Below are 21,211 nucleotides of genomic sequence, written 5' to 3'. Positions count from 1 at the left end.
TCATCATGTACGTCGTATGATGGTTTTGACCAGGCCCGGATTGGACGGTCTGGCACTTCTGGCAAATGCCAGAACGGCCGGGCAGTCTGGGGCCGCAGCCAAGCCAAGCAATTATTTTTTTTTTTTTCTTTGTGAAAAAAAAAAAAAAAAAACAGCCCTGCGCCGGGCCAGCCCGGCCCTGTAAGAGAAATTGGCTCTGGGGCCGCGGCCAAGCTTTTTTTTTTTTTATTGTGACGAAAAAAACACCCAGCCGTGGCTGCGCTCTCTTACAGGGCCGGTGGCCGTGGGCGCCGCTGCCGCGCTGGCAGCGGCGCCCACGGCCACCGGCCCTGTAAGAGAAATTGACCGGCCCGGTCCATTCACTACATTGTCATGGGGGGGGTTGAAGCGATTGTGTCTTTAGTAGAGGGGAGGTGGAGACTACGTTCCCCCCGCTCAAGTGGTTTGCTCCACGTTTGACGTAAACCACTTCAAAAAAGCCGGGCGGGAATATGTTGATAGAATGCAAGCAGGTGGATTGTGTCAGGTGAAAAATGGAAAGAAAACAAAAAAAGAAAGGAAAGGGTGGTGCGGAGAAAGTAAGAGATAAAAAACGAAAATGTCTGGAGGCTGATGGGGGGAAATGTATAAAAATAACGAAGCTGTTTGCCCAGTCTGCTGACAAGCTTAATGTCGCGGTTGTCGCCGGTGGCAGCAACTGCGAGGACGAGGAGTCGGTCCATAGTGCTGCTGTCAGTGCTGCTAGCACTAGCACCGCTGCTACCACCAAAGATGTGGATCATGTGGTCGTGGATCTTATTCTGGCAGAACCCGGCGCTGGACAGTGCATTAATATCCCAGACTCAGAGGAGGAGGAGTCAGCACTGGATAATAATGCGGCTGCTGTGGAGGTGGACAATGGAGCCGGTAATGTTGTTGCTGATGTCGATGATGAGGGGGGGGCTGGTAGTGAGCTGGAGGAGACTGCATTTAAATATATCTGAGCTGATAGATGTCAATCAAATGTCTATATCCAGAGAGCAGGTGCGTCAAAGACGACAGGTTTTAGAACGTGTTATTGACATCGTTAAAGTCATTGGAAAACGTGGGCTCAGTTACAGGGGAGACAAATTAGAGGCTGCATTCAGTTTGGATAACGAAGCTGCTGACCATGGAACTTTTTTAGAACTCGTTCTCTTGTTGAGCAAATATGATGTATGCTTGCAGACACATGTCAGTTCATGTATTGAGAAAAGCAAGAGGCTGCACGACTCCGGTGCAAAGGGCAGAGGTTCACTGGTCACTCTCCTCTCCAAGACGACCATAAACACGGTCATAGAGGCTATAGGACGTCTCATTAAAGAGGATATTGCTGCTGAGGTTAAAAAGGCTGGGATGTATTCCATTCAAATTGATACCTCACAAGACATTCAAGCCAAAGACCAGTGTTCAGTGATAATGCGTTATGTGACTGAAAAAAAAATACAGGAGCGAATGATAGCACTTGTCAATAGCGAGGTGAACACTGGCCAGGGCTTGGTTGATTTGGTGAAACTCGTGTTGGAGAAAATGGATATTAATGTGGCTGACTGTGTTGGTAATGCCACAGACGGAGCGGCTAACATGCAAGGGCAATACAGGGGCTTCTCAGCACTCTTGTCATCTGATGCACCGCAGGTACACGTCTGGTGTTATAGCCATGTACTGAATTTAGTGTTAATGGACACTACTAGTTCCGTTCTTTTGAGTGCATCCCTCTTTTCTTTGTTAAACGACATTGCTGTTTTCCTGCGAGACTCATACCTAAGAATGAATGTATGGGAAGATGTGAGCAAAGACGCACGGCACAGGCGCCTGTCACCAATAGGTGAAACGCGATGGTGGGCTAAAGATGCTGCGCTTACAAAGGTGTTTGGGAAGTTTGGGGATCCAGCTGGATGTCTTTACATTGATCTGATAGTGACACTCAGGGCCCTGAGTAATAAAGATAATATGAAGCCGCCTGTGCGTGCGAAGGCCAGCGGGTATGCAGATGCACTGCTGAAATACCAAACTATCCTCACTGCCCAGACGTTTCTGCGTGTCTTCCAAACAACAACTCCATTATCCAAGTACTTGCAAACGAGTGGAATGGATTTGCTCACTGCCCATCGCTTTGTGACAAGCACACAAGAGAGTGTGAAACAATACGCAAGGGACTTTGCAGGGGTAAAGAGTGCCGCAGACAACTTTGTGACGTGGGCAAACGGTCAGTTAAATGAGTGTGATTGTGAGGACGCAGAGGTGGAAGACGCACTGCCGACCAAAAGACCAAAAACGAAAAAAAAGATGCCAGGTGAATTATGTGGTGATACAAACATTGCAGATGCCTATCAGAAGTATGAGATTACAGTACACAATGTCATTTTGGATACCGTCAATGAAAGTCTTTCCCGGCGTTTTGCTAAAAACAGAGAATTGTACACAGATTTTGCCCTGCTTGACCCCCAGAAATTCGATGACATGAAATGTAACGGTGTGCCTGCTGGCGCACTGAAAGCGCTGAGCGCAAACCTGATAAGGCACAACAATAAAGCCACTCCCGAGGCCTTGCAGGCTGAACTACTCAGCCTGGCTACCCACTGGGGCACGTTGAGCGAGTCTGTGCGTAAAGAGTATCTGGTCCAGATGTGTACTGAGGATGAAGATGATGAGCAGCAGAGCACATACGAAGAATGGGATGTTGTGAACAAAACCTGCAAATCCTGTAAAAAGTGTCCCGCCTGTTGCTATTTCTTCCTACAGCGCTATAACCTGCTCACTGGTTCATACCACCTAATTGGACTTGGGTACAAGTTCCTTTTAACGCTTTCAGTGACTCAAGTTGCATGTGAGCGAAGCTTTTCCACATTGAAATTCATAAAAAAACGTCTGAGGAGCACAGCATCACAGGAGCACCTCGAGGACTTTATGTTGATGGCAATTGAGAAAGAGACGCTCGTGTCTTTGGACAAGGACTGTATCATCGACCTGGTCGCTGAGAAAAGCGCACTGATGCGACAGCTTCTCATTCAATAAGGTAGGACATATTTCCGTTACTGCTGCTGGCTTATTCTCTTCCTTTTGTATATGCTGCGTTTGGAGTTTGGTCTGTAACTGGTCTGTTCATGCCATACTGTTGTGTTTCTACAAGAGGACATGTGGGCACTTGGAAGAGTGGGCACTTAGGGGTGGATAAGAGTGGGCGCTAGGGAAATCTGGGCACCAGGAAGACTGGGCACCGGGAAAAATGGTGTTAATAATCATTGTTAATAAAGAATACAATCTAACAAGCTCTAACAAGCCCTATGAGAAGCAGTTATCGATACACATCCAGGCTCAGAGAACATTGGCATAATAGCCTCTATATTATTGTATTAATTTGCCTGAATATTTAGACTTAGCGCTTGACAGCCGCCTCATGTATTGGTGTATGTGTGAGTGAGGTGGGGTGGGGGGTGGGTGCTTGAGTGATCTTTTTGTTTTGTTATATACTGCTGTCTCTTTTTATATTATGTGCTGTCTTTTATATGGATCCACAGGTCTGAAATAAAGATTATATATATTATAACTCTATGGTTATACATAATCAATTTCATAGTCATTTTAGCAATAATTCATATTCATAAATCCAAAGCTAACCATTCTAAGGCTACTATAACTAATAATAATAACAACAACAACAACTGTAGCCTATAATAGTAATAATAATAATAAATAAAAATTAATAACTAATAATAATAATGGATATTAATGAAGAAATAATGCTGTAACTATTAAATTCATATGGAGTGCTCCTGTGAAATGATGTACAGTATACAGTATTTCTTTCTTTCTTTTCTTTTCTTTTAAAGCACTGCCCATGGCTGTCCATGGCTAAGGCTGTCGTATGTGTGTCTGTCTGTCTGTCTGTCTGTCTGTCTGTCTGTGTGTGTGTGTGTGCGTGCGTGCGTGCGTGCGTGCGTGCGTGCGTGCGTGCGTGCGTGCGTGCGTGCGTGCGTGCGTGCGTACGCGATAATTCATATTCATAAATCCAAAGCTAACCATTCTAAGGCTACTATAACTAATAATAATAATAATAAATAAAAATTAATAACTAATAATAATAATGGATATTACTGTGGGCATAATAAACAATCACTCTTGATATTTATATACTGTATTTATACTGTATGTCAGAATGCCTTTTTTTTTTGCTGGCCAGGTCGATTGATTGATTGATTGAATATTTTATTAGACAGAAATGTATGATTTTTATTATTACAAAACATACATTAACCACTTCAGCCCAGATACATTTCGGCCATTTGAAAATAGCCGATCCACCACTGTTTAATAGTTATTTTAGCGATTTTTGATATTCATAAATCCAAAGTTAACCATTATAAGGCTCTCCAGACACCTCCCAGGTCGGGGGATTTTAGTATAATCTGAGTTCCAATTGGAATCGACTTCTGAAAAGTCTATTTTACTGATTTTCGTTTCAGAACCTAAATACAAAATTGCTTCATTTTTAAACTTTTCTTGTCTCCCAAAAAATCTGGAAAATGCTCAATTTTTCTGATATTCTGATTAGTATTTTGGCGTTTTTTTTATTTGGGACTGACACTGAAAAAAGCTCTTAAGGGCGCGCTCCCACCGCACTTTTATTTTACCTAAGGGGCGGAATCTGCCAATGCTTTGTCAATGCAAATGCGTGGATTCATGGTCTTGCAAATTTTTTCCAAGAATCCACGCATTTGCATTGACAAAGCAGTGGCAGATTCCGCCCCAGAGGCAAAATAAAAGTGCGGTGGGACTGTGCCCTAAAAAAGATTTTTGCCATTTTTTTATCCCAGAATAAAAATCTAAGGGCGCGCTCCCACCAAGAGTTGGCTGGCCGCTGTTAAACGCAGGTTGTGCGCGGCCACAGTTTTTTGCAGCCAGCGGATTCTAAAAAACGGGAGTGTCGCGCCTGTCACTCACTTTCAGGAGCCTCCCCGTAGCCCGCACCGCCTGTGCCTGCTGCCTTGAGCACCATGTTGCTTCCTGAGTCTTGAGACGGTCCGCCTTCGACTCACCCGATTGGACAGAGGGAGAAAATCAGCGCCTGCCTCCAGCAGTTTTATGCTTAGTCGCGGAGAGCAGATAAACGCAAGGTCTGCGCGACTAGCGGAAAAATCTGCTCTTGATTGAATCAACGCATTTGCATTGACAATGCATTGGCAGATTCTGCAAACAGCGGCCAGCCAACTCTTGGTGGGAGCGCGCCCTAAGAATGGGTTCACTTTTCCAATTTTCTAGCCCACAAAAAAATCTGGAAAATGCTCAATTTTTCTGATATTCTGATTAGTATTTTGGCATTTTCTTATTTGGGACTGACAAAGGATCTTTATTTGTCTTTTTTTTTTTTTTATTCATCGAATCTAAAAGCCTGAAATGGTTATATTTTAAATGTCATCTTTTATTCATCCTTTAGATAGATCGATAGATAGATCGATCGATCGATCGATCGATCGATCGATCGATCGATCGATCGATCGATCGATCGATCGATCGATCGATCGATCGATCGATCGATCGATCGATCGATCGATCGATCGATCGATCGATCGATCGATCGATCGATCGATCGATCGATCGATCGATCGATCGATCGATCGATCGATCGATAGATAGATAGATAGATAGATAGATAGATAGATAGATAGATAGATAGATCGATCGATCGATCGATCGATCGATCGATCGATCGATCGATCGATCGATCGATCGATCGATCGATCGATCGATCGATAGATAGATAGATAGATAGATAGATAGATAGATAGATAGATAGATAGATAGATAGATAGATAGATAGATAGATAGATAGATAGATAGATAGATCGATAGATAGATAGAGAACACTCATCTGTTTAATGTAATGGTAGCAGTGGTACACAGTGGTGTAAAGTAAATAAGTACATTTACCACTACATCTCAAAGGCAAACATTGTACTTTTACTCCACTACAATTATTTGAAAACTTTAATTACTAGTTATTTTGTAGATTTTTGAATAACATTACAAAACATACATTAACCACTTCAACACTATATATATACTTTGGTTATTTGAAAATAGCCGATTTACAAGCTCACAATGCATCGCAAAGCCACGCGTTGTGAGCTCGTAGATCTGCTATATTCAAAAGATTTTTATACACGACGAACTTGTGAAATGGGACATTCTGCTTAATGAGAACTTTTAATTTTGGCACTTTAAGTATATTTTGATGCCAATACTTTTGTACTCTTATTAAAGTAAATTTTGAACGCCGGACATTACTTGAAACAGAGTATGTCTACATTGCAGCATTGATACTTTTACTTAATTAACAAATATGAGTACTTTTTCCACCACTGGTGTTACATAGGATAGAGCAGAAAACCACTGAACGTGTTGTGGTGGTAGTCTGGGTCATCACAGAGCTTGTACCCAACAGGTAAACTCATGTAAACTCTGTCTCCCTGCTCCAGCTCTATGATCATTCCATTAGATACATATTCCATAAATCCATAATCAGATCCACCGGCACCACTATTGTGTGCATAGTTATAAATGAGACTCTGTTCATTTTTATACATCTGGATACGCACAGTCTCTGATGACCACTGGTGAGATGCAGTAAATCTGAAGTGATAAACTCCTTTCACAGGTCCTGTAAAGATACCTGCACACGCACGCACGCGCACGCACACGCACACGCACACGCACACGCACACGCACACGCACACGCACGCACACACACACACACACACACACACACACGTTTGTATTAGTATACTTAACGACATCAACATTTTAGGACGGCATTGTAAATGGCCGAACAATAGCAGATCTACAAGTTCACTATTTTATACTTAGTTGTGCTGCGATGTTACGCACACACACACACGCACACACACACACACGCACGCACGCACGCACTCACGCACGCACGCGCACACGCACACGCACACGCACACGCACACACACACACACACACACACACACACACACACACACACATATTGATCTACAACTGTGTTAATATAAACACACACACACACACACACACACACACACACACACACACACACACACACACACACACACACACACACACACACACACACACACACACACACACACACACACTACAAGCTCACAACACATTGTGATGAGACATGTTGTGAGCTTGTAGATCTGCTATTTTCAAAACATTGTGATACATTTGGACTAATCTTCAGATGGGGGTCCACGATCAGTTTGGAGGTCCTTCATAATTATGTAAATATTTGAGAACCACTGATTTATATCATTGTTAATTAATGATTTTAAATCATTGTTATCATTGTTAATTAATGATATAAATCATTATTATCATTGTTGATTAATGATATAAATCATTATTATCATTGTTAATTAATGATATAAATCAGGGGTGTCAAACTCATTTTGGGGTGAGGGCCAGATTGGTCAAATGGTGACTTGATGGGGGCCGGAACCAGTTGCGGACGCACATGCGCGCTCACACGCACTCAGACACTGCTACTAACTATGCATATCACTTTTTTTTGTATGTATTAAGAAGAATAGCTACTTTAATTATTGACATTAAAAACAAACAATGCAATTTGTAATAATAATAATAATAAATAATAATAATAATAATAATAATAATAAGTGTAATAATAATAATAATAATAATAATAATAATAATAAACCATTTTAAGTAGAATAATTCAATTTGAAGTTAAACAATACCTGGTAATGTGTGTGGGTGGTTAAATAATTAGATTTATAGAACAACAGTGGTGTAAAGTAACTAATTACATTTACTCAAGTGCTGTACCTAAGTAAAGATTTGCGGTATTTTTACTTTACTAGAGTATTTCCAGTACTTTTACTTCTACTCCACTACACCTGAGTCACTGCTATAACTACAGTATATCAAATTCTTGTCCGAAACCGAATACCGAATATAGGAAACACTTGGCCGAATGGCTGAAAATGATTATTTAAAATATATATATATACATTTTCTTAAATATTATTTTGTACCATTGCTGTCATGGCTATGCCTCTGTTGTAGAGCTACATGATTATGGCAACACTTATCATAACTATAATCCATAGATCAGTTATTTAAAGCATATTTTTAGAATTATTTATTTACTATTGTGTAGTAATATAATACAATATGTCTCAAAACCTTAGCATGCCATACAGTTGAAGTATTGCAAATTAAATAAATATGATTTCAAGAAATTAAAACTAACATTGAATAGCCTAACAAAAGGCAATATAATGTCTGCAGTTCAGGCCTGGAATTTCGTCATTTTAGGGGCAAGGCCACTTGGCCTTTGGTGTTGTAAATGTGGCTATTTTCACGATTTTAAATTGTTTTAAATAACAAGAAAAAGGAACATACAAGATTTCCAACGATAATATATTGCCAATATATTGTTCTGTATCAGTATATGAGTCAGTTTTTGCAGTCTCTCTCTCTCTCTCTCTCTCTCTCTCTCTCTCTCTCTCTCTCTCTCTCTCTCTCTCTCTCTCTCTCTCACTTTTTTAACTAGATGCCTGAACCACCTAAGCTGGCTCCTTTCCAAGTCAAGGAGTTCGCAATTCAATGTATCATTTTTCAGGCATGCAAAGTTGACATGTCACTTGATAGAAAAAAAACACCAACAGGACCAGTGGGTCCTCTCCTGATAAGTGCAGCTTGTCACGCATGTCTATGAGGAAAATATGTACATAGGGTACATACTGTATCAAGTTGTGTTCAAGCTATGTGCCTCAACTGGATATATGAGGGGATATGCACCGAGAGACAGACACACGCACACACACACACACACACGCACACGCACACGCACACGCACACGCACACGCACACACACACACACACACCTGATGTTAATTATTTTGCCCTGCGCACTGCAGGCTCTTAACTATCGCTGGTTATCCTACTAATGTAACAGTCACACCCTCTGACAAATGGATTCTAGTTTTCAAGATTAGAACAGCAACACTGGTTACAAAGTGGGGGGAGGTGGGGGGGCGGGGTGTGGGGAGGGTCCGTGTATTTTTCGGCCATTTGAATTCTAATATTATATTTGGTAAACGAAATTCGGAAAACGGTCCGAATGCAGCCACTCTCTACTCCTCCAGATGATCGAGAGACGCAACTGACATATACTTCTCCATACAACGGTGTTTTACCGGATTTGTGATGCGTTCTCTCAGGTAGAGTTGAATGGTGATGGTCCTCTGTATGTTAATGACCTTGGCTGTGGCTTCACGGCTTGGTCATTGTTCTCACATAACAAGTTTGTCCAGTATTCAACCCCCAGGCAGCCTCAGTAAGGAGCTGCTGGGCGCTGGCTTTTGTTTCTGCCTTTTTTTTTCTCTCTCGTTTTTTTTCCATTAGAGGAATTTTTTAAATCACCTCGCGGGCCAGATTTGACGACGTCGCGGGCCAGAAACGGCCCGCGAAACACCAGTTTGACATCGCTGATATAAATCATTATTATCATTGTTAATTAAAACCAATGACATTAAACTTCTCTCATCTCATCCTGTCTATTGGTTTAAATAGGAAACACACCTTGAAGATTTAATACTGTAATATTTATTTAATTTAATCTGATAGACTGATACATGTAAGTTGAGGAAACTAATTGATTCTATAAAGTTAATTAACATGAATTAATCATAACCTACCTGTAGTAGGATTGTATGCGTTGCCGATGTTAGTGAAGACTGTCTTGTAGATCAGAGTGGTGTCAGAACTAAATGGTCCAACTTGAACCCATCCAGAATCACTCAAAGCAACACAAAAGGCCACCTTTGGTTTGTCTGTCAACAAAGGAACATTATCACATTGTTTACAATATTAATAAAATCTTGCAGTGCAGCAGCTTACATCCAACTATCAGCTTCAACAAGACAAAGTAGTAAAACTCAGTGATGGAAAGCAACTAGTACATTTACACAAGTAGGCCTACTGTACTTAAGTACATTTTCAGTACTTTTACTTTGGAGTAGAAGTTCTACTCTACTACATCTCAGAGGCACATATTATACTTTTCCTCCACTACAATTATTTGAAAACTTTGTAGATTTTGATTATTATTTCAAAAGAAACATTTAACCACTTCAGCCCTATATTCTGGCTATTTGAAAATAGCAGATCTACAAGCTCACAATGCGTCGCATTACGACGCATTGTGAGCTTGTAGATCTGCTATTTTCTAAATATTTTTATACGCTTTGAAAACTTGAAATGGTACATTCTGCATAATGAGTACTTTTACTTTTGTACTTTAAGTATATTTAGATACCAATACTTTTGTACTTTTCAATTTTGAATTCTGGACTTTTACTTTTAACGAGTTAAATTACTCCTCAATACATTTCAGTATTGATACTTTTACTTAAAGACGGGGTGCCGTGATTTTCAGTGATTCCCCCCCCCAAAACATAATCATCAGGTATTATGGTTATACTAGGAGGAAGATTTTTTTCAAAAAACTGTACATAAAGTGTTAAAATTATGTTTTTATGTGGACACGCCTCCAGTTCATTAAGTATACCTGGTTCTCACCTTAGCACCTCCTCCACCACCTAAGCACCACCCACCTGTCCTAGTCCCTCCTCCTCCTCATGCCCACACCTGTTGTGTTATGATAATGAGGGGGAGGGTATATTTTTACTGTGTCAAAGTGCTGTTTTTCTAATGGCACGTTTGACCCTCAAGGTTTCAGCCTCCAGGAAGAAACTCAAAATAGTCAGAGAAGACATAAAACACCATAAAAACACCACCAGGGGGCTTAATGAAGTTCTATCAACCTCATAGACACATGAAAAACAGAAAAAGTGCAAAACCATGGCACCACCTCTTTGAGTAAAACATTTGAGTATCACTGGTAAAAGTAAACAGTGGCTCCAGTACTTCATAGAACATTGTATCTAGTGGTATTGTTGTGAGGTTGTGAATATTCAGTAAGTCTAGAGTAGGATCTTAGTTGACCAAGTTCAGTAAGAGTGGGACAGACATTCTGAGATGCAGGAGGAGGCTAGAACATTCAAAGCTGTCTTTGAATGTTTTGATGTTTAAATAAAACAGGAAGCTTTCTAAAGGTCTAGCTGCAGCATTTAGAAGTACCGGTAGTTGTTATCTCTCAACTGTCATGATAGGAGAACCGGCAGTATAAAGATCATTGTAATACTTTAATCTACTTAAAAAAAAGGTCAAAAAAACATCAATTTAACTTTCAATGAAATGTCAGGTGGTTTCATTCACCTCATTGGTCAGACTCTCATCAGTGATATTTTAGAAGGTAAAGTCACTATACTTCAGACCAGCTGAATGTAATATATTGCGATCATTTACACATTATTCATCATTAATAACCACTTCAACCTTATACTTAGTTGACAGGGGTCCCCCAGGGCTCTATAATAGGTTTGCTAGTATTTACCTCTACACCAAATCTCAAATTATCAGATCTACAAGCTCACAACACATCACATTGTAGTATCTTGTGATGCTAAGGTTATGTTTAACTATGGACACTGATCTTAAATTCACTTAGATTACTAGTTTCTATGCATTTCTGGTGAATGTAATGTTCAGTATTCAGTTTTCAATTTAGAACATAATGTGTTCTTAATACTTACTCCTCAGATCCTCTACTTGGTTGTCAGTTGCATTCAGATTTGTTTCTATGATGGACAGCTGAGCATGGTGGGCTGAAATCAATCAATCAATCAATCAGTACTAAAGGACGACCATATTCAACCTTTATAATTGGTCCTCACTAATGCTCAGTATAAGATGGTACCATTTTTGTCTACCCTGTCTGTGTCGCGCTATTATGGATCCCACACCAGCTCTTGGCAAACCCCGCTGTGATTGGTCAGTAGTCGCTGTGATTGACAGTTCTCGTTTTTGCAACTATGCCTAAACCTAACCTTAACCCTAACCCTAACCTCAGTAAAACTATGCCTAAACCTAACCCTAACCCTAACCTCAGTAAGACTATGCCTAAACCTAACCTTAACCCTAACCCTAACCTCAGTAAGACTATGCCTAAACCTAACCCTAACCCTAACCTCAGTAAGACTATGCCTAAACCTAACCTTAACCCTAACCCTAACCTCAGTAAGACTATGCCTAAACCTAACCTTAACCCTAACCTCAGTAAGACTATGCCTAAACCTAACCTTAACCCTAACCCTAACCTCAGTAAGACTATGCCTAAACCTAACCTTAACCCTACTAACCTCAGTAAAACTATGCCTAAACCTAACCCTAACCCTAACCTCAGTAAAACTATGCCTGCCAGGGAGCCAATCAGACAGGTAAGGCGGGTGTATTTCCTGGAGCGTTGGTGGGATCCATAATCACGCGTCTGTGTCTCAGAGGAGGGCTGTGGACAGTTCAGAAACCTGCCTACCAGTGACATGGGGAATCCAAGCTAATATAAACTGCAGGCTTTTATTCCTGGACAGTTAGCATGCCCTGATGGAAGACATTGTTCTCACGTTAATACAAAACTAATTTGCCTAACGATGATGTCACTGGTAGGCGGGTTTCTGAAGTGTCCACATCACTCCTATGAGACACAGAGAGAGTAGAATGTTTTTTTTTACCACCATTTTATCATGATCATTAGTTAGGACCAACTATATGAAGATGAAAATGGGTGAAGTCGTCCTTTAAGTCCATTATAAATGTGGAGACACTTTCTCATGTGGATTATATGGATCACATATACAATACATTATATTAAAAACACTATATATTCTCTGAGCTCAACTGAAGTCATTAAAACAATAAAGTAAGTCGTTTTTCAACACCTCAATTTACCTTCACTTTGTTTCTCCAAGTCCTCCATCTTACTCTCACCAGGACCCAGTCTGGTCGTAAGGTGCTCCATCTTACTTTCACCAGCCCCCAGTCTGGTCGTAAGGTCCTCCATCTTACTTTCACCAGCACCCATTCTGGAAGCCATTTCTGAAAGATATTAAAGAAGCTACACGTTTTACAACAACAAAGTAAGCTGCTCTTCAACTCTGCCCTCTACTACAGTACCTTCACCCACTGAACATCCTCCTGTTCAAATTACCTTCACATTGTTTCACCAAGTCCTCCATCTTACTTTCACCAGCACCCAGTCTGGTCGTAGGGTCCTCCATCTTACTTTCACCAGCACCCAGTCTGGCAGCTATGTCTGAAACATTTCAGAGGAACATTTATGTTAAACTATGAAACATATTAAACACATCACTCAGCTTGTTATCTTTACCAACTTCTTCAAACTCCATTGTTTAAATCATATTTTCTGTTGATCATCCTAACCTGTTCATCCTAACCTGTTGATCATCCCAACCTGTTGACCATCCTAACCTTGTCTCTCTGCTCTTTAGCTTCTCCCTCGCCGGCTGCCACCCTGGCCTCCGTGTTCCTCAGCTGAACTTGTTGTTCCACCACCATGTCTCTGAGCAGTTTCATCTCAGTCCAAAGGTCAGGTTGTAAGACGGTACCTGGTCCATCCTGAGCCCCGGCCTCAGACAGACAGAACAGTAAAACAAGCACAGCCCCACAGCCCTTCATTCTGAAACAGAGTGACTGCAGATATTATTCATGTCCTCATGTACTGCTCACAGACTGATAAACAAACACTGGACACGTCATTGTAACCAGTGGAAAGTTAGGGCGCTTTCACACTCAGGTCCCGGGTGCGCATTCCAGACCGCTTGGCTAGTGTGAATGTAGCGAATCGACCCGCGAAACGGATCACCGTTCCGTTCCCGAAACCACCTCCGGAGGCAGTTTCGGATCCGGATCATGCGTTTTCGGGTACGGTACGCTGCAATGTGAAAGCAAGCGTACCATTAGACGGAAGTGGCCCGCTATTTGGAATAGGTGACGGTATATAAACTCGACAAAAACAGCCAACAAAAACACTGCTCTTCTAGCCGGTGCTACTGAATGAATGAAAACGCCCCAGAATGCATTGCGCACTTAAAGGGATACTCCACTTTCAAATAAAATAAACATTACAAATATATATTTTTAAAAAATGAAAGAAGTTATGGCAAAATCACGGCCCCCTCACACATTAGAGTGTGTTAAGGTGGGCTGGTGCATATTACTCTTAAGGTGGAACATAACAATTGAAATAATAATCAACTTATATTATGGGAGCCTTTCTAACAATTTTACTCATTCAATTCTGAACCGATTCTTAAAATTTAAAATTCTCTATTAGCTGTGAAGGGCCTTCTTTCATGTCATGAAACATTGGCGGGTCTCCATCGCGCATTTCAGGTGCGCGAGCAGCGCATATAGTATATCTTGTGGGTATCTTGTGGAGTTTCAGCTACTATGCATCCCAGAAATATATAGCTTATAAGGCTTTGTAATTAATAATAATAAGTAAATATGGTAACTCATAGGCCTAGTAGGTTTATGGTTTCCCAAGGACTATAGCCGTTTCACTCATGATACAATTTCTCTTTCATAACAGATACATACATGTGCCAGATAATCCCCACACCAAGAGAGTAAAAAAAGAAAAGACGTTTGATTGATTGATCGATGTACTTTATTTAGTAAGACATGAGAAACAGTACATGGAAGTACAATTCACAATACAAGGTTTCTGTCATTCAGTCCGACTTCACTGTATAGGCTGCTACTATAGTTGCCTTTTCATAAATGATATATTTTTGTACTGAAGCTGTCGTGAAAGTTTATCATATTTAGAGCAATTTAAAGTTTCAAAAACAAAAGTAGCCTAGTAGTAGTTGTGACGGTTAGCAAACTGGACATTTAGACTGAATGTTTCCTTTATCCTCATCTTGCGCTAATGCACACAAGTGTTTCACCAGGTTTTATTTATGTCGTTTCTCATAAGCGTGCATCCGTTGTCCGTCAACAACACAGCCTTCTGACTTCTGTGCGCTTATTGCCCTCAGTGCGCTCAGACTCTCTCACCAGCCGCAACTCCGCCCCCTTGCTTTCAACATATTTAAACGCATATTTGTGCGAGACCAGCACAAACATTGTCGCATAGTTGATGACGTCTGTGTCCACAGGGGAAACACTATGTGCATGCCGCCACCTGTAGGATCGGGGGTGTATATGCATGTGTTCTGTGGTGCGATAGGATCTATGCCCAATGTGAATGCAGGCCAGCATTCGAACTGGGAAACGTTTTCAATGAAAACGGATCCAGTGTGAAACCGCCCTTAATGTACAAGCTGGACAATCAATAAAGTCAAGGACCTTGGTTCTTCAAACAGTGTGAATATATTGAATGTAATTGACTGCTTTTCTAGTGTGGTGTGTAGAGCGTGCTTTGAAATGATCACTTAAAAATAGATAGATAGATATTTAATGAATAAACATAAACCACACCGTACGTAGCTTCTCTGTCTAAAGGTGTTTATGTCAAGTCCAGCTTTTATTCTCATCATTGTTTATGATGTTTATGTCATAATTGTAATTGTGCTTTGGCAACATGTCACATGTCATGCCAATAAAGCCTGTTGAATTGAATTAAGGGGCACTGTGGCGCAGTCGGTAGCGCTGTCGCCTCACTGCTAGAAGGTCCTGGTGTGTGTGTGTGTCAACGAGATGGCTTCGAACGAGGACGGTCGCATCTTTTTTTATATCTATTCTTCAACGGCGGAAACAACACCTTCGCCTCAAAAAGATCATCACTGCCAGCAACAATCTGGTGCTGTTCTACGCTGCTATTTTGCAAGGATTAATATTCATTGAATCCCACAATGTGCAGCTTCAACGGAGAGCGAGTCCAAACTTTTTAAAGTGTTCGGCGCGAGTAAATCGGTACAAACACGGAGAAGGACACCAAATCAGCTAGACGGCCTTACAGTAAGAAAGATTATTTGGTTGAGTTTATTGCTGTCGGGAAATGTACACCCTAATCCCGGCCCACCGACCGTGAAGAACACGGAGACTCGCTATGATCACAACTACAATGGCTTAAGCAACTTAACAACAGCTGATTTCAAACGCGACGGAAGCGCCCGACAAGGTCCGGTCCACAACATGCAGACAAATAACTTTGTTTGGCAACGGCCCACCTCACCTGATAAGAATGAACCCCAGCAAAGAGCTGGAGAAACAAGGATGGATTATTTGTCCCGGATAACATCCATGCCTGCATTCTCAAGCAGACGACCACCGCCTGAAGGAATGAGGCCAGTGACGAGACAAGGGATTCCCCAACAGCAGCGTCACCAAGAGGATTCCCTCATGCGCCACACGGGCCCAAGACAACCACAAGGTTTCTCTCAGAGAAAAGCACAAGAAAACGTTGTTTTTCCCCTTGTTTCTACCATCTCCTGGCACCACCGCATGGCGTCGACGCGGGACAATAGCTGAATGTCTGAGCTGAGATCCATGTTTGGAAGTGGCAAGGTAGACATTATTTCATTCTCAGAAACTAAGTTGGATAATTCCATCAAACACTTTGAGATTGAAATAAAGGGCTACAATGTCATCAGAAAAGACAGAAATCTCTCTGGGGGTGGGGTTTGCATCTATGTGAGATCAGACATTATTTACGATGTGATCCCAGATATGGATAACAACCCCACTGAATCGGTCTGGGTCAAAATATTATACCCACATGCAAAACCACTGATAATTGGCGCCATCTACAGACCCCCAGATCAAAATGCTTTTTATGACTTGATTGAGGATCATGTGGCGGGTTTAGGAAACTCTGAGACGGTACTAATTGGTGACTTCAACACCTGTGTTATGAAGAAAGACGCAGCTACCTTTAAGTCCCTCAGAAAGTTCTGTGACCTGCACAGCTTTACCCAGCTGATAAAGCATTTTACAAGGGTAGGCATTGCTTCTCAATCAATCATAGACCTAGTGTTGACAACGGACCAATCCAGAATTTCCAAGAGTGGAGTGATTGAGTGTAGTGAGAAGTGATCACAATATCATTTTCTGCACTCGGAAGATTCACGGACCTGGAGCTTATTGTCACAGGACAATCAGCTGCAGGTCTATGAAACACTACTCAAGTGATCTTCTAACAACAGCTCTTGGAAAAATGGACTGGTCCCATGTCCTAAATTGCACCTCTGTGGAGGAGTCCTGGTCCTGTTTCAAAAAAGCTTTTTTGTGTGTACTTGATAACATCGCACCCACAAAGGTGGTGAGGGTCAAAGCTAGCACAGAACCTTGGATGAAGGGTGACATTTTGAATGCCATCAAACTCAGGAACAAAAGCTACTCTGAGCTCAGGAAAAACAAAAGTGAGCAGCTACTTGAAAAGTGCAGAAATCTACGAAATGTAGTTACTAAATTGATCAGAAATGCCAAAAAGAATTTCTTAAATGAGAACATAGAGGCAAACAAAAGCCACCCACAAAAACTGTGGGAGGCACTAAAACAATTAGGCTGCAACGGAAAAATTCAGACTAAATCTACAAACATTTGCATTATTTCAAGTGGCTCACTCACTACCGACAAGCAATTGGTAGCGGACTGTTTTAACAGTTTCTTCACCACAGTTGCAACCCAGTTGGTAAGCAAACTCCCTCAGCATTCAGGTCTGTACGGCCCCGACCACATTCAAGCTCACTATGAGAAACTAGGGGCTAAAAAGATTCCTTTTTTTTCAAACCTGTATTGACTGAGGATGTGCAAAACAAACTCCTCGCCCTACAGCCAAACAAGGCCACCGGCCTTGACAACATCCCCACCAGATTCCTCAGAGACGCAGCGGTCTCCATTGCTCCCATAGTAGCCCACATTACAAACTTATCCATCAGTCAGTGTCACGTCCCACAAGAATTCAAGTTTGCAAGAGTAATCCCTCTATTTAAAAAAGGAAGCAAACTAGATCCTGGCAACTATAGGCCTGTTTCCATCCTTTGTTCCATCTCAAAGGTTATAGAGCGATCAATCCAAGAACAAATCAACAGCTACCTCAGCGAGCGTAAACTGTTGTTTGAATTCCAATCAGGCTTCAGAACATCCCACTCCACTGACACATGCCTACTATATTTGACCGACTACATCAAACGTGAGGTAGACTCGGGCAAATACTGTGGCATGGTCATGCTGGACCTCCAAAAGGCGTTTGACACTGTAAACCACGCAATTCTACTTGATAAGCTGAGGGCGATTGGTTTTGATTGCACATCACTAAATTGGATGAGATCTTACCTGGAGGGTAGAGAACAAGTGGTTGACATCAACGGAACCATGTCCTCATCCCTCCCGGTGAGCTGCGGGGTTCCTCAAGGCAGCATTCTAGGGCCGTTACTGTTCCTTCTATAAATTAACGACATGAATGCTGCCTGTAACTGCAAACTGTTCCTGTTCGCTGATGACTCGGCACTCCTGATCTCGGGTGAGGACAAGTTGCAAGTTGAGGAAGCTCTCAGCTCTGAACTCTCAAAAATCCGTACCTGGCTGACCGATAACAAACTGTCTCTACACCTTGGGAAAACTGAATCCATCCTATTTGGGACCAGACATTCCCTCAGTAAAATGAAGGTAAATGACTTCAAGGTCAAAGTCGATGACACAATCATCACTAGCAAAGAAGAGATTACCTATTTGGGATGTATTCTTGACAAATACCTGACAGGTGAAAGCATGGCAACAAAGGTGGTCAAAGGAGTAAACCAGAGAACCAGATTTATGGGCAGAGTTTCCTCTTTTGTCAACCCTCAGGCCCTCAGGACCCTCTCAGGGGCCCTGATACAGCCCCTTTTTGACTATGCTAGCTCCTCTTGGTACTCCAACACCTCAGTGTCACTGCAGACTAAGCTTCAAACCTCCCAAAACAAACTGATCCGACTACTTCTCGGACTGGGGCCCATGACCCACCTCTCTCCCACTCACTTTGCCAGCCTAGGCTGGCTCAGGGTGGAAGACAGGGTTAAACAACTAAAAATGGGTCTGGTCTTCAAAATTGTAAATGCAGATTTGCCCGATATGCCCCCTATACCCGCATATCTGTATAAATACCTCGAAAAAGTTAGTGACACCCACAGCCACGAAACTAGAGGGAGCGTAAACAACAATCTGGTACCACCCACCAATAAAACAAACATGGGCAAATTCTCCTTCTATAGCACAGCCACTAAGGAATGGAATAGTCTAACCCCATCCCTCAAAAAATGCAGTTCGCTGGGCTCATTCAAAACAGCCCTAAAAACCCATCTTTCTGGAGGCCGAAAGAGGAGCTAGTACCAGTTTCCCTGTAGACAGACGACCCCCCCCCCCCTCCTCTTTTTGTACATATTTTGTATTTCCTCATGCTTTTTTTTTTTTGTATATAATTTTTATTTTTCCATGCTTTTTAAATGCTTTTTCTGTACATAGTGGTATTTTTTTTACGTATTATCTGTATTTTCATGTTGATTTTTGAACTGTTTGGTTGCTACTATATATGTCTATGAAATTAACTCAAGGACCCCAACGGAAACAAGTCCGCAAGGACTTTTTTGGCCGGACCTTTTAGACAAAAGCATTATAAATGTAACTGTGTTGTTTTACATTCTTTTGCCTAATAAAAATTTCAATCAATCAATCAATCAAAAATTCAATTCCATGTCATCAGTGCCCATACCCTAGGTGGGGTTGGCGAAAGGGCCTTTCTGTGTGGAGTTTGCATGTTCTCCCCCGTGTCCCTATGGTGGCATAGATTGGCAAATATATGTATTGTTTATTTGTTGGCCTTCCAATTCAATCTCTTTGGATGTCTAGTCAGCCACTCTTCACATAAATGTGCTAATTCTAACTCAGCTACAGCTGTCAATCTAACAGCTGAGCTGACTCCTCCATGCTATTCTCTGTGTCAGCATGTAATCTGTACTAAATGATACTATACATGGTCATTGCTAATGTAACCAGTCAGCTGTATTATATATGGTACTGTCACTTAGTATAGCCTATTTGTATTTATCTCCATGTAGGGAGAGCATCTTTGGTCTATTACATTACATTACATTACAGTCATTTAGCAGACGCTTTTATCCAAAGCGACTTACAATAAGTGCATTCAACATAGGTAGGGAACGAAACTACTAATCACCAGAAGTATTAAGTGCATTTCCTGCAAAAACAAGCAACCAAGAGTATACCTAGCGCTAAGGTAAAAGTGCAATATATCAGCTACCTACTTTCTTAAACAGATGAGACAAAATAGCAAAATCAAATGAGCACGAGCTAAAACAAATAAGTGTATCGACTAAACAAGATCCAATAAAACAATACAAAAATAAAACAAGAGTTCGTACTGGACTATAAGAACTGTGTTAGATTGGTGCTCAGGAGGCTTCTGCCCTACAGGGCCCACAGTCTGGCCATGGAGGCCAGAGCTCTGTTGCTGTGTATGCTGTCTCTCTGCCTGAATCTTCCTAATAAATGATGAAAACTTCACCCGACTGGATATAATCTTTTCCATAATATCCCCTAGGGTAGGTACCCTCACAAAAAACATGCAGTAATCCTGGTCTCTACAATGCCTCCCCCTGGTCAGCCAGGGTGCCTGATGGAGGGGAAAGGAACTGGATGGAATAACGTGTTCCTTCCACGCGCCACGTCCTGTCAGGTGATAAGAAGCGGCTTGCTAGCTCCTCATGCATTGAAGGAGACATGAGCTCAGTTCTAGGCTCTCCCTAAGCTGGCAGAGGGAGAGTAGCGCCCAGGATTACAAGCATTGGCAATTGGCACTGGGTGGAAAATGGGTTACAACATCGTGGGATTTTCTATTTTTTTTTCTAATTGAATTATACATACATAGTGTCAGGTACTGTACACACTGAGGCAGTTATTATAGCAGCAAATACTGTACATTAACTGATATTTACATAAGGTGTATAATTTAAGAGAACAAAAGCAATACCATATCAACAGATGTAGAACAACACACTGTGTGTGTGTGTGTGTGTGTGTGTGTGTGTGTGTGTGTGTGTGTGTGTGTGTGTGTGTGTGTGTGTGTGTGTGTGTGTGTGTGATCCATAGATCACTTACTGTACTTTACTGTATGATCCATAGATCACTTACTGTACTTTACTGTATGTCTCAGCATCAGAAATAAGACTTGATCCATAGATCAGGATCTCATGGGAACAAGATCCTCATTCAAAAGTGAAGAAATGTCACCTTGCTTTAAATATCTTTTAA

Source organism: Gymnoscopelus braueri, assembly GCF_963280865.1.
Source record: "Gymnoscopelus braueri genome assembly, chromosome: 5".
Taxonomy (NCBI): Eukaryota; Metazoa; Chordata; class Actinopteri; order Myctophiformes; family Myctophidae; genus Gymnoscopelus; species Gymnoscopelus braueri.
Note: the sequence above shows the minus strand (reverse complement) of the source record.